The following is a 15,237-nucleotide window of genomic DNA, read 5'->3' on the forward strand; positions in this document are numbered from 1 at the left end:
CATTACAAAAATTTACAAATGAAAATACAAATAACTTTGTCTCAACTGAAACTCTATATCACCTCGAGGGAAAACAAAACATATCCTGAGATGCAACGCTAACGCAAACCACAAGCAGCAACCAATCTTCTTCAACACTAAACCTGTCAAGACTTATCAACTGTGTTCATTTAATGAACACACCCGATAAGCAAACATGCAAATCGGGTCAGCATTATAAAAATGCTGGTGTGAGTAGCCATAAAATATAACATATAATTATACATATATATACACCATCCATACGGCAGTTAGTTCCTCTACCGAGGCACCTTAAGTTTCAACAACTAATACAACATCCTTAAGTACAATAATCTAGGCAGGTAGTTCCTCCACTGAGGCGCCTTAACTTCCAACAACTAATACAACATACCATACGCATAATAAAAAGACATTTAGTTCCTCCACGAGGCGCCTTAGGTTCTAACTAAACTACTAACCAGCCAAACATATACAATCATCTATCTAGAGATATATCATTTACTAACATATTACCATAATTATATTAGTTTAGACTTTCTTTGTGTGTCCCTAAAATCACGTCGTATCTATGTCTTACCTAGTTTCCCTGGCTACCACAATCGCTACCCAACGCCGAACATGTACATCCACATGCCTCTCCTTATATAATGTACCACTCCGTGCATAACCACCCTGAGTGGGATGCCGCACACCAGGTAAATCCTCACACGGAAGCCATTATATAAGTAATGCCACTATTCGGCATAAAATATCGCGCGTCTCGTTCTATTTTGCGAACGGAATAATCAAGTCACTATTCGGCTACGATTGCCCAACACATGGGTCAATCAACATCTTATATATACAACATCTTATATATCAAATACGCCCACACAGGGCAGATCACATGAGTTATGGTAGTCAGGTTCTAGGATTTTCGTTACGTAATTTATTCAGGTGTCATACATTAATGACTCACAATCATTCCACTATATCACATGCAGGTCAATTACCTTATTGCACTAAGCCACAATATTTAGAAATATCTTAATTATATCTCATAACCACTTTCATTCTTTCACGTGCCAATATATTATTGCACTACACCACACTCCCGTGGGCAAATATTCATCAATAATATACTACCTCATAGTAGCATCTCACATATATAATAAGGGAGCGGTGATACATTTATTTCTCCAAAACTATTGCATTTAATATATACATCCCAATATATCATATGATATCACAATTGCTTCAAACGTATCGCATATATTTTTATAACGTTTTGGGAATAATATATCTCCTACAGTTTCTATCTCAGCACGTGTCAAAAATACACAACATCAATGTCAAATCTTTTTTAAATAAGGACTAACCAATTTATACAAGCTTCCATAGCATTTTAGCATTGGATTTGTCCATAGAATATACAATATAAAACGTAGCACAATTAAACAGTCAAAAGTCCACAATCAAGGCCCAATACTAAAGTCTATAAATCTAAGTCCGTATATAATTTAATACTCATAAAAATATATATATTTAATTCTTATTATCAAAATTCCCCTCTAGTTAGGTGCCAATATTATATTGCACTATACACTACTTACGTCAAATCTTAATTAGATAATGAGAAACAAAGTTATACAATATCCGACAACATTTTATTACTACATTTGTCCATATAATCAAAAGTATGAAAAACTGGAAAAGTCAACATTTCATAGTCAACGGTCAAAGGTCAAAGTCAACATGTCATGGTCAAAGTCAAAGGTCAACGTCAAAGTCAAATGTCAACGGTCAAAGTCAAACTATCATGGTCAAAGTCAAACTATCATGATCAAAGTCAAACTGGCATGGTCAAAGTCAAACTGTCATGATCAAAGTCAAACTGGCATGGTCAAAGTCAAACTGGCGTTTCTATGTTCAACAGGTCCAAGGTCATAGCCAGGGTTCATGGCTAAGGTCAATGTGCATGGCTCATGGGCTCACGACCAAGGTAATAGTTCGGACCCAACTGGACAAGCCCAAACCTTAGAACCCGAAAGTCTAAACATAGAAAGACCCAAAAAGATCTATTTTAAGTCCTATGGACTGGCCCCAAGTAATATTAGAACCGGGCCCAAAAACTTATACTGACCTGGCCCAAAACATAATTAGATTCAGCCCAAAACTTTAAATTAAACTGGTCCACAAATTAAAACAAAACCGGGCCCAATCAAAACAAATGAAACTGGCCCAAACAAAATAATAGAACTTTGGCCCAACATACAAAACAAACCAATTTCGGCCCAAAGAACCAAGCCCAAGCCCGAAATCAGTTACTGTTCATCTTCTTCTCTTCTCCACCACCAGCACCAAGTCGACCACCGTCGACCTCCACTCGACCACCCAATACAACCCTGCGGTTTTGCTCCTCATAGAAACCCATACCACTTTAATGAAAACGAAAACCCCCAATGTTAGTAAATCAAAACTCTTCTCAACCTAGATCTACAAATTTTCGGCTGCCATTAAAGGTTCTTCCACCTCCACTCGACAGCCCCCAACCATCCCCACTACCACCAAACATTATCAAACAACCCACAACAATATCAAATAATTTAAGCAACGAAAAAAAATCACAAATCCAAAACCATCAGTATCACAGTAATGTGGCGTTCGGTGCCATTAAAGCCTCCCTCGAGGCTTCACTGCCCGCACTCGACCCTCATCAGTCCACAACCCAACACAAACAATAAGGTTTGAATAAAAATGGGCGATTTACTGCCGGCCGCCATCAACAGTACGGTTTCAAAACAAAGACTGGGCGCTTCCTCGCGACGCCATTAGCGCCTGTTCAGAGCGTGAACATAGCTACAACAGTTCAAAACAACAACTACAATAGTATTTAAGTTCAAAGCCCACGCCGCCATTAACGCTCTGTCGAGCTTTTGACAGTTTAAGTTCAGAGTATCACAGTTCAACAGTTTAATTACAAATCCAAAATTTAACAAAATTTAATAAAACAAATGGCACGAAGTCCAATACAACAGGATAATGAGCAATATAAAAAAAACCGAAACAGTATACGCCGATATATGTAAACTACAAATCCGGTGAAATAGCAAAATAGCTACTCACCTTTATTAACAGCTCGACGAATCCTCCTAGCCCGATTCGTCGCGCTCCAACCTCCAGCAAACAAGCTTCAAGCTCTGCCTCCATTTTTAATATTTTATTTTTCTCTGAACCCTATTTTCCAGAACAATGTGTTTATATACTTGGGTTCGAAACCCAAGCCCAACACAGACTCGAGCCCAAAACCAGGCCCACATGTCCCGAGTCCAATCTAACCAATTTTTTTTTTAAAATAAATTATTTAATTAATTAATAAATAAATAAAAACGTATTTTAAAAATACGGGCGTTACAGCATCTCTACCAACTAATAATTAGCATGTGAGGCAATTTAAACTCATTCTCATGGTGAATTAACTACCTTTTAGAGTGGAATATTTTACTACAACTATTCTACACTAACACATCAAATCTTCATCAAAGCTTCAATCAAACCCTTTTAATAGAGGTTTAACTATGATTCATTAGACTATCATAATTAAAAGAATAAGAATAAGACATAATGAAGAACTACTTTATTAAAGATAACTTGACTTGAATTAATGGTGGCTAGGCTAATAAAACAATAACTAGGGTTTAAAACTAAAGAAGAAAACTAATTTATTATCTAATGGGTTCTTATTCTAAGTAATAGGGAGAGTGAGAGAGTTTTTCCTTAGTCCTCTTTATATAGGAGAGGGCTAGGTTTACAATTTCGTTCATGGGCTTGGAGCTATGTTTTGAGCTATTAAATCAAACCCAAAACCTAATTGCTTAAGTCCAAAAAGGGTTTTTCTGATGGAAATTACTACAATAGCCGTTTTGTGCACGTTTCATCATCTGATTGAGTTAAGCTTTGGACCATTAGAAAGCTCTTTCCGAACCGGTCGTTTTGACATATAGTAGGCCCAATTCCGAGGTCTAACTCCAAAGATACGGCCTTCGGAAGTTCTATTGTCTTTTATGTTCTATTTCTGCCCGCGTTGACTTTGACTTGTCTTTAAAATGACTTTTTCTCCTTGAAACTTGGGCTTTACCCATAGAACTTCTTAGCAACCAACCTTTGCTCCTTTATCTTACAAAAGTGATATATTTCTTCACATATTTGACTCCAATACCTGAAATACACAAAAACACGTAAATAGTACTAACTCTTATTTATTATAAACATAATTGGTCAAAATGTAATATTATTAAGGGGTTAAAACTACAGTGTTCGACTTTTATCAAACCGCCCCCAAACAGCATTTTGCTTATCCTCAAGCAAATATGAGAAATTAAAATAAATGACCAAAAATGGAGTTCAAACTAATCTTGTTTCACCAAGTGCGATTGCATTGACCATATGCAATAAAACCTTAAACCACTAGGAATTTCCTAGTGGATGAGTTATAACCTCATGAGAGTTTTCGAGAGAAGGTACTCAAAAAACTTTATCTATACTACAACGACTAAGAAATAAAATTATTGTTTCTTTATTTATTCTCAGATATCTATGCATCTCACTAGCAATGAATACATAATAATCAATTGGAAACCTAAGCTAATACATGCATAATAATCAATCATCTACGGATAAACATATATATAATGAACTATGCTATAAAATGCAATAACAGGTCCGTTTCTAAAACTTTGGAATATCGTCCTTAAGTAAGTCCTCACAAATATGTCAAGACAAAAACACTCTGATTTTTCCACTCAAGTTTCGCTCACTCCAGTGCGCAGTGGGCACACTTTACCTTACAAACTCAATGACGTATAAAGAAGCCAAAGTCAATTAAACACATCTGCCACTTACTATCACACTAACATATTCCTAATTGAGCTAGATGTCTTTATTAGGTGTTACGTGGATTAGGTGATGGTTTAAGAATGAAAGAAATGGATATTCGAAAGGATAAATTTGAGATAATAGAGTCTTCAAAATATGTAGCTAGAGAAAACATTGGTCTTATTTTGCTTCTACACTTTGTTTCCATCCTTAGCCATTTTTTTTCTTTTTCTTTTGGCATTTGACTCATTTGATTCTGTTTTTGGAGTTCTAACTTTTATTTTATTTATTTATTTATTTTCTTTTCTTTGGATGGAAACTTTCTTTTATTTTCTTATTTGAAGCAACTAACAAATTCTTGGTTTTCTACAGGTCTTTCTCTTTTCTTTTCATTTCATCTCTATTCTCAAACTCATTCAAAAGTGGGTAGGCTAATTTTTATTTTGTTTTGTTTATTATAAAAGGGTAAATGATTTGTGGTTTATGAAAAGGCTAAAGAAAAGCTCAGAGGGGTGACTAGCGGAAAATAATATCATATAGGTTTGAATTTATGACTATATCGATCCAAAAAGGGCCTAAATTCTCGCTTAGGATATAGTATAATGATCAAGCAAGTGGATGTATAATTTCTCTATTTGGAATTTACTTCTCCCTTATGTCATTACTCAAATATTTCACTCATATAAGACTTTAATTAGGCTATATTCTCACAGGCTGGATGTGTAGAATAAGTACTCTAGCCTAGATTTTAGAAATTTACTGCCAATACAAACATAGATGCTCATGCAATATATTTATGGAAAGATGCAATGACTATTACCTACATATTAACCTAAATTTCTAAAAACTATTCTAATTTAAAAGCTAATGTGAAACTTCTATTCTAATATCATCATGGAGAAAGAAACAATACCAATATTCCTAAGTGCATAATATAAATACTTTTTATTATTTTTTTAATTTTTTTACTATAAAGCAAGTGCATATTATACACACACCCATGGTATATATATCCTAATAGGTGCCTTAAATTACGTGTATTTCTATGCCACCCCCAAACAAAAACATCTTTTGTCCTTAAAGTATAGAAATAAGAAGGATAGAAAATACCATGGGAACGCGTAAAAATTTAAGAACACCTGCAAAACAAATTTCGAACATACTAATATAGGAAAAGGAAAACAGACACAACTCTATATGAGTTTCATCCATTATGGGAATAACAAAAAATTAATTTGCTTGGGACATAAGCAGACACTAACAAAAAGTAAAACTTATCTCATATCTATCATTTAAGCATTGTCCTCCTATTCTATAAGGAAGTGAGGTTCCTTTGCATCCTGCCACGCCATAACAATTTGCCAGGTCTCACGCCATTTGTCATCTACCATTGCTAACATGTTAAGCGCCACTTGGTTGGATGGGGTGTAAAGGGCAACCCAATTAGGTTGTAGCCTCCACCCTGGCCAAATCATCGTAAGGAAAGAGCGTATAATGCAATTGGTGGGTCTTACAATGTCAACCCTAACCTAATCTGTGAAATGGGTACAGAGCTTAGGAAAGAAAAATAGCATTATGCGGCAAACCAAAATAGGCATAAGAAGGTACTTATGCTTTATACTATGTGCTCGATCTTGTTAACCTAGACACTAAGGTCTGAGGAAGGTCATAGAGCATATATCCCTCAGCTAGAGCAAGAAAGACGTCACAAGTTGCGTTATTCGCAGAAGAAAAACACCATTTCCCTAAGATATTCAGCATGATAAAGAACATAATAGTACCCATGTTAAGGGGCAGGCTACCAAGGGCTACGTTATATTTCCCTTGGTCCTCTATACGAAAAATCCCCACCCTATAGGTCTCATGCAAATACTCATAGTTGTAGATATATATATTATCAGCCATATAGCCCCATGAGTTTTGGATTTCAGCAGGCATAGACAGTCTAATAGCAAAGGCTAACAAAAACTTGGTTAAGTCCATTGTTACATCATCAATGGTCACAGAGAACACTTGTTCCCCATCCAAACGATAAAAGAACTTACAATGATCATAGAAATAAGCAGTAAGTGCAGGAGAATATGTTTCATCAGCATTTACCATTAGAGGTTGCCCTCCTGCCTGCACAATCAAGTTGCGGAACCAGTATCCATAGGTGTCGTTCTCGAGCAATTCTTTGAAGGACTGCTCCGGTATAATTTGAGGAGATTTCATAGCAACCAAATACACTACTAAACTCCTAGAAGTGAGTGCAGCAAACCCCAAAAAAACCGAACTAGAGGTGTGTTGAGGTCAGGGTGCGTGCGCGCTCAGAATAGCCTATGGAAGGGTGCGGGCGCGCTCAACTATGACTCTGCGTTCTAGGTATTTGGGTGTGAGTGCGCTCTGTTATAAGGCAACAGAGAGGGCATGCGCGCTTCGAGTGCTGTTTGTGGTATGAAGTGAGAGGTGAAAGTGAGGTATGGTGTGAAGTGTATGGGGTGCCATGTATTTATAAAGCACTAGTTTCTCAAACAAAGGTCCCCAATAAGCAGGTGCCCAAATTGATAAGGAAAGAGATGGAATAAGAAAAGGTTTCTAAAAACCAAAATAGAAACTGCTGAGAGCACATGTTCAGTAGCAATTCTAGATGGTTTTAACAGCCTATCAAAATAGCAATCTCAATTCCTTTATTCTTTTATGTTGTACCAAACAACAATAGCTAATTCTAGCTATGCCACATTAGCAACATGCTCACATAAACCATATTTCTAAAACCTTGCAATGTTAATCCCAAAAACAAGTGGATAGGATAAAATACAATGCTAAACAAATAATGCCACCCCCAAACAAATTGGGATGGTGGGATTCATGAAAAATAGATAGCATGCTCGGACAAAACTTAAACTAACTTGAAATTTAAATAACAACCAAATACATAATCCAATATTAGCTACTTAACTAAATAACTAGGAATCAAATTCTACTAAAAACAGGGAAATTTCCTAAAACAACAATAATCCAATCAACAAACTAGCCACGAGATGAGGATGGGCCAGAGCCATCCGTCCTACGTCGGCGACGCTCATGCCTTCCAGAGTTAGCAGAAGAAGAACTCTCATGAGGTGGCAGGCATCGTAGAACTTCTACTATGGCTTCCCAACGCTCCGTATGAGTACGAGCTAGAGTCTCCATGTTAGCTTGGAGATCCTCGTGACTGTCACCTAGCAACTCCATATTAGACTGAAGCTTATCTTGGTTACGGAGAATTGTACCTTGCCTAGTTTGGATAGCCTCACAGAGGTCACTTAGAGAACGTTGATCAATAAGTTGATCACATGCACGGAGGTACGCATTGCTTCTACCCAGTAACTTCTAGGTAGCTTAGAGTGAGACATCATGCACCTCATCCTCTTTACAATTGTACGATTCATCCTCTCAGCTATACCATTTTGTTACAGTGTCTTGGGAACGGTCTGCTCATGACGAATCCCATGACTCTTGCAATACTTTTCAAACGGCCCTATGTACTCACCCCCATTATCTGAGCGAATACACTTCAAAGGCTTCCCTATGTCTCTTTCCACCATGCTATGGAAAATCTTGAACACGCCAAGTACTTCATCCTTGGTATTCAGACTATATGTCCATATCTTTCTTGATGCATCATCAATGAAAGTCAAGAAGTACAAAGCTCTCCCGTGGGACTTTACTTTTATAGGACTACATAAGTCAGTGTGAACTAGCTCAAGGACATTGTCCCATGTTTTTGAATCTTTGGAAAGACACTTTGCCACCAAACAATGACTGCATTTTTAAATCCCCTTTGATGAAAGCCTTTTCGCTTGGCAAGAACTTCCATGTTTTTTTCTCCCATATGACACAGTCTCTTGTGCCATAGTTCGGAATAAGCTTCTTCTTCTGTTGTATTTACTTCTGCTTTACATAAACTAGCTTATGTCTTGTAAAGAGAGAAATTTTTCTTCCCTTTGGCTAATACAATGGAACCTCTGCTCAGTTTCCATACCCCATTACCAAACGAGTTTAGAAAACCATCATCATCTAACTTCCCAGCGGAAATTAGGCTTAGTCGAATGTTAGGGACATGTCTTACATCCTTGAGTGTCAAGGTATATTCGACATTGGTTTCTACATGAACATTACCAATGCCTACAATCTTTGAGACTCCACTGTTACCCATCTTTACCTCACCAAATTCACCACAACTGTAGGTAGTGAAGAATCCCCTGTGCGGTGTGACGTGATAGGATGCTCTTGTATCTATCACCCACTCTATATTCTGGCATGAGGTACTAAGACAGCACATACCACATTCTGACACAATTCCCACTAGACCATCGTTGACTAGTGCGATAGTATCTATGCCCATAGTTATTTTTCTCATCCCTCTACAGTGTTCTGCACTCATACCTGAAGTGACCCTTGGTGGCACAATAGTAACATTGTCTCTCTGCTTTAGGAGTTCTAGCTTCACCCCTAGATTTGCTTCTGTCATCACCTCTAGAATGAGATGGTTTTCTGCTTTTACCTCTCCCCTGCTTCTCTGTGATAAGTATCTCTAAGTGAGAGGAGCTGCTTCATCCCTTCTTGTCTCCCCATTCAATAATGCCCCAGTAGCCATCTCCATGGAAATAACTCCATCCTTAGCGGCTCTGTTAAGAAAAACTGCTAAAATCTCTCAACTGTCGGGTAGAGAGTTTAATAGTAACAAAGCCTCAACTTCGTCACTCATATCAATCTTCATCAAGTGTAACTGATTGATGGCATCCTATACTTCATTAAGATGCTCAGACATTGAAGAACCTTCTTTGTGCTCCGTGTTGGCAAACTTCTTAGTGAGCAACACTTTGTTTCCGGCCGACTTCCTCTCATAGAGGTCTTTGAATTTCTTCCACAAGCCAAAAGTTGTAGTCTCTTGGGATACATGGTAGAAGACACTGTCGTCAATCTACTGTCGAATGTACCCAATAGCTTTTCTGTCAAGCTTGCTCCACTTAGTTGCAGCAATCATTTCTGGTTTTTCTCCTCCATTTTCAATGGGTTGTGCCAAGTCCTTACAATAGAGCAAGTCTTCCATCTTGGCCTTCCAAATAGTGTAGTTCGCTCTATTCAGACTAATCATGTGAGTGTTCACTAAATGGTCCATCTCTACAAATTATTTAAACTCAAATCTTCTCTTAGGAATTTTGTCAAACACCTTCCGAGCAAAACAGGTTTAAATATATAATTCTTGAAACAAAAGACTTTATATAATAAAATAACATCTCATTTCTTTCTAGGTCTTTTTCTTCGGTTGATAACCTCAATAGCAGCAACCATATTCTGTTCATTAAAGATCAACTCATCCTCCATACGTTCTAGAATGATAGGCCTCGCGAACGATTCATCCACAACTATATTTTCTGACACTACTCCTGTTGAGTCCATATCAGAGTAAACCTTTCTTGGAACCTCAATAACCACATGCCATTCAAGATTGACTGGGTCTTTAGAGTAAAAGACCTGGGATACATGCTCAGTAAGAATGAATGGCTCGTCATTCATTTGAGATGAACCAAGCACATTGGATAGATTGACCAACAACATTTTTGACTCGTTATCCACCTTTACACAGTTTGGGAGCTTAACCCAATCACACTTGAATAACACTGGTTTGTAATCGTATTTGGGTACTCGATTGAACAATTTTCCTAAGAACACACGTGTAGTATTCAACGATGCTTCTATAGGATTTTTATCCTTAGCACTTTCGGCGAAAGGTAGTTAGGCACTTGGTACAAACTCCACTGTTTTGGTTTCTTCTAGTCAACTCATAATCTTTGGTGACAAATAAAAAACCATTGACTGCATACTTCTCATATGTTATAGCAAAACGTGCTGGTCCCCTTGCTATTTCTATAAGCTCGTCATCTTTCGGGTTTTGAACATCAAGTTGTCTCCTTAACCATGGCATGAACTCGTCTTTTTCAGGTACTTTGAATTGGCCAGACTTTCTTCCTGTGTTTCTCTTGCAGACCTCGAGGAAGTGATTGTACTCTCTGTTCAATATCATTAATAAAAGCACAATAAATAATATAAAAATGTCTATTTGGTAATTGAAAAATACATACATGTAAACTGCAATAGACTTACTTCTCCCACATTTCATACTTTGGATGACTTTTCAATATCCACTTATGTGCTTGCTCCCACTCAACACCCTCTAAAAGGTAACGTTTACTTGGACCAATAGGACCTATTTCATCAACTTCATCGAGCAAACCAGGAGGCATTGTTACCTCAAAACCCTCTGTGCACTCTTCTAGCTTTTGAAGGAGGCCACTCCCTCCTTCATATCCTCCACATTATATCATTGTCTCCTCCTTCAAGTATTGCTCAGCAATACAACCTTCTGGGCGTGCTTTATTCGTAACATAATCCTTGTACTGCTTCATTAACCTTTAAATATATAACAAAACTTAAATAGAAAGTATGAGAAATAAAACCAAATAATCATGTGAAAAGTTTTTGATCTAAGTATACCTTTCAAAGACATACATCCATCAATAGAACACTGGTCCTAACACACGGGCCTCATTGGCTAAATGAATGGGAAGATGCATCATTATGACAAAAAGCGACGGAGGACACATCTTCTCAAGCTCACATAAGATTCTGGACATACCCATCTCAAGTATAACCAAAGAATCAACATCAATTCTCCTCGAGCATAAAGCACGAAAAAAAGTACAAAAACTCAATATAACAGCCCGGGCCTCCTTCCGATCTTTATATGCGTGTTGGATCAATACAGGAAGCAAATGTTGCATTAGAATGTGATAGTCATGAGACTTCATCCCTTTGAGTTCCATGGACCCCTCCTTGACAATAATCTTCCAATTGCTACTAAAACCAACAGGTACGTGCATGTTTCTTAAGGTGGTAAAAAACAAAGACTTTTCAGCAAGTGTAAGACAGAACACTTCACGCTTTTTACGATTATTGTCTGTCACCCAATATTTCTTCTTTATCCCCAAAAGTTTCAAGTCTTTGCGTGCATTGAGATCATCTTTGGTTTTTTTCGTGTCCAATATCAAAGCAATAAGAATTTCACATACGTTCTTCTCAGTGTGCATCACATCAATGTTATGAGGAATGGGGAGTTCTTCCCAATATGGAAGAAGTTTAGAAAATATTGACTGCTTCAAAAAAACTAGAATCACTGTCCACATCTTCCTCATCCTCGGAGTCACCACCTCCCCGTTTCCTTTTCTTTAACTTTCCCCATTTCACTTTGAGATTATGAGTTAACTCTTTAACCTTCTCCCCAGACAAACGCAGGGGTTGTGACCTGAGCTCTTCTTCCTTGTTGAAAGTAGATTCTCTCACATCAAGTCTATTTGGATCTAATTGCGGCAAAAATCTTCTATGACCAAGGTAAACATTTTTTCTCTCATGAACAAGTCTCACAGTAGATGTATTTAGACCACAAGGGGGACAAGCATATCTCCCCTTAGTCCTACATCCAGAGATGTTCCCAAAAGCTGGGAAGTCGTGAATTGTCCATAAGAGAACTGCACGCATATTGAAGACATCACCCCTATTAACATCTTTGACTAACACTCCTTTATCCCACAAGGATTGCAATTCATGGACCAACGGCTTTAAATAAATATCTATATCATTACCAGGTTGTCGTCGTCCCTCAATGAGCAGTGCTACCATAGTGAATTGCGGTTTCATACATAGCCAAGGAGGGAGGTCATATGTGACACACATCACTGGCCAAGAACTATACGATGTGCTTTGCATTCCAAAGGGGTTGAACCCATTAGTGGCAAGGCCCAATCGAACATTACGTGGCTCAGAAGAAAAGCTTGGGTATGTCTTATCAATGTGTTTCCAAGATGATGAGTCAACTGGGTGACCCAACTCACCATCCCCCAATCTATTTGTGGAATGGCAACACATAGCCTTGGCTACCCAACTGACACCGTACATTCTCTTCAACCCATCCCCAATTGGAAAGTACCGCAACTGCTTCGCAGGTAGTCTTACACGGGTTTTTTTTCCTCTCCTCAATTGTTTCAATTTTATATCTCGACACCTTACAAGTAGGACATTCTTGCAACAATTCATTTTTCTTCCCCCAATATAAAATACAATCATTTGGGCATGCATCGATCTTCTCATAAGTTAGCCCCAACTCCTTAACTAATTTTTCAGATCGATATGTGTCTTTTGGAACTTTATTATCCGCCGGTAACGCTGCCTTAAGTAACTGAAGCAACTCGGTAAAACTTATGTCAGACCACCTACGTGTAACTTTGATTCTAAACAGCTTTATGACAAACCTTAAGACAGTGAAATTCTTGCAACCAGGATACAAAGCACTCATGGCCTCTTCAAAGTTCTTATCTGACAATATTGATTCAGCATCATCAATGCCCGGTGCCTCTCCATTATCAACTCCGAGACCTCCAATAAATGAATCTAACTCTTCACCACCAAATTCTTCAACCACGGTAGTAAATGCATCATTTATATTCATCTCATGCAGATTAGAGTTCCCATGGGACTCCACATTCGGATCATGTCTTTCTTCACCATGAAATATCTAGTGTAAATAAGTTGGATCGAATCGGTTTTTATAGATGTGATACCTCACGAGTTCGTAGGTTTTTGCTTTCCCTCCATTTTTACACACACGACAAGGACATGACATTAAGAGCTTGTTACAGTAGTTTTTTACCACAAAGTCCATAAAATAGTTTACCCCATTTATAAAGCGGGTGTCATGGCAGTCTAAATTGACCCAAGTACTTCTATAAGTTGGAGAAAAAGCCTCCTTGACGTATCTACAAATAAACAAGAATCACACAAGTTCAAAACTTCAAACTATATACAAGATAAATAGCATGATCCATTCATGAATAAACCTATCCCAAACCCTCATCTCAAGCAAAAAATGTTTAACTAAATTAACAAAATATCTAAAAATGAATTATTTTTACCAGACTAGCAAAAATCACATAAATATGTATTTAAAACCTAAGCAATTTGTAATGAAAAAAAAAATGTAACAAATAAAGCAAAAGAGACAGTAACCAAACAAATATCAATGTAAATCCATTTTTGAAATAAATAAATGTGTGCAATATGCTCAAACTAAGAAAACTAAAACTCGGCCATCTAAGGAGGTCACATTGATTAGAAAAAAATATATATATTAAGAGAGCATATCCAAATGAACTAAATTGAAATTTAAATAAACCCATTTCACATAGTTGTTTTATTCACTCATACAACCAATAACAAAATACATTTAATAGTTTGACATCTCACCTCCGTAGTAAGTAAAACGCTATAAGAGAACCCTGTAAGCACTGAGGCGTACCTTCTTGAGCTGAAAAAAATGCGTAACAATTAAATATGTTTCTATCTATATGTTTCAAACCAACAAAGAATCAGTAATTTAATAGTTATATATTAATGCTATATATAGTTAGAAAAGAAAAATTATTCTCTGAAAAAACATCCATGAAACAAATAGTCAAGGAAAAACACTCAAAAGCAGTAACATAGCAGTAACATGATCAAAACTTTACAAACTTTTGATAGGGTTATATACTAAAAGCATTACTTTTGTATTAAATCTAATTCTTTATATTTTGAATGAGAATCATATGGGCAAATGTTATGCATATTATATATATTATTAGTTATATGCATGTGTCTAATACTTTATGTTGTAGATGATATAGTGTGAACACACAGAAGATTATATCATCAGTACCTTATAAAGTATAAGTAATCGTTCACAACCTAGATGGATTTGGACAAACCATTGGTGCGGTTGTAGTATAATTTGGTATTAGTCTATCTTGACTATAGGATTACACTAGTACACTTTGCGCGTATTGAACATGACCAAGTGAGGTTGTTTCTCCTTATACTGACTATATAAGAGAACAAACGCCTCTGTTATTATGGATGCTTATCCTCCTAATCCGGATATAATAACGGGCACTTATATGCATTGTACATTACTTTAAATCATCAATGAGTGAGATTCATTTGTGAATCAACAAACTCGATGGATTGGGTAATGACATTATATGTAAGGTGTGCTGTTGATTATAGAAGAAATCCGTGTCCCGCAAGAAGTCGGGTTGATGATGTCCCCTTGAGGATCTCAAAAAAATTGTCATGTAAACCCTGCAGGTGGATTTATTCCGACATGACAATGAGGTTGAGTGGTACTACTCAAGGACATAAGAAGTTAATTAATATAGTTGTCAGTAACTTGTCTTAATCAACGGATATTCGATATCTTAAACACAGGGAGATCAACGAGCATATAATATGGAGCCCATACACGCT

Source organism: Coptis chinensis, chromosome 7 (assembly GCF_015680905.1).
Source record: "Coptis chinensis isolate HL-2020 chromosome 7, ASM1568090v1, whole genome shotgun sequence".
NCBI lineage: Eukaryota > Viridiplantae > Streptophyta > Magnoliopsida > Ranunculales > Ranunculaceae > Coptis > Coptis chinensis.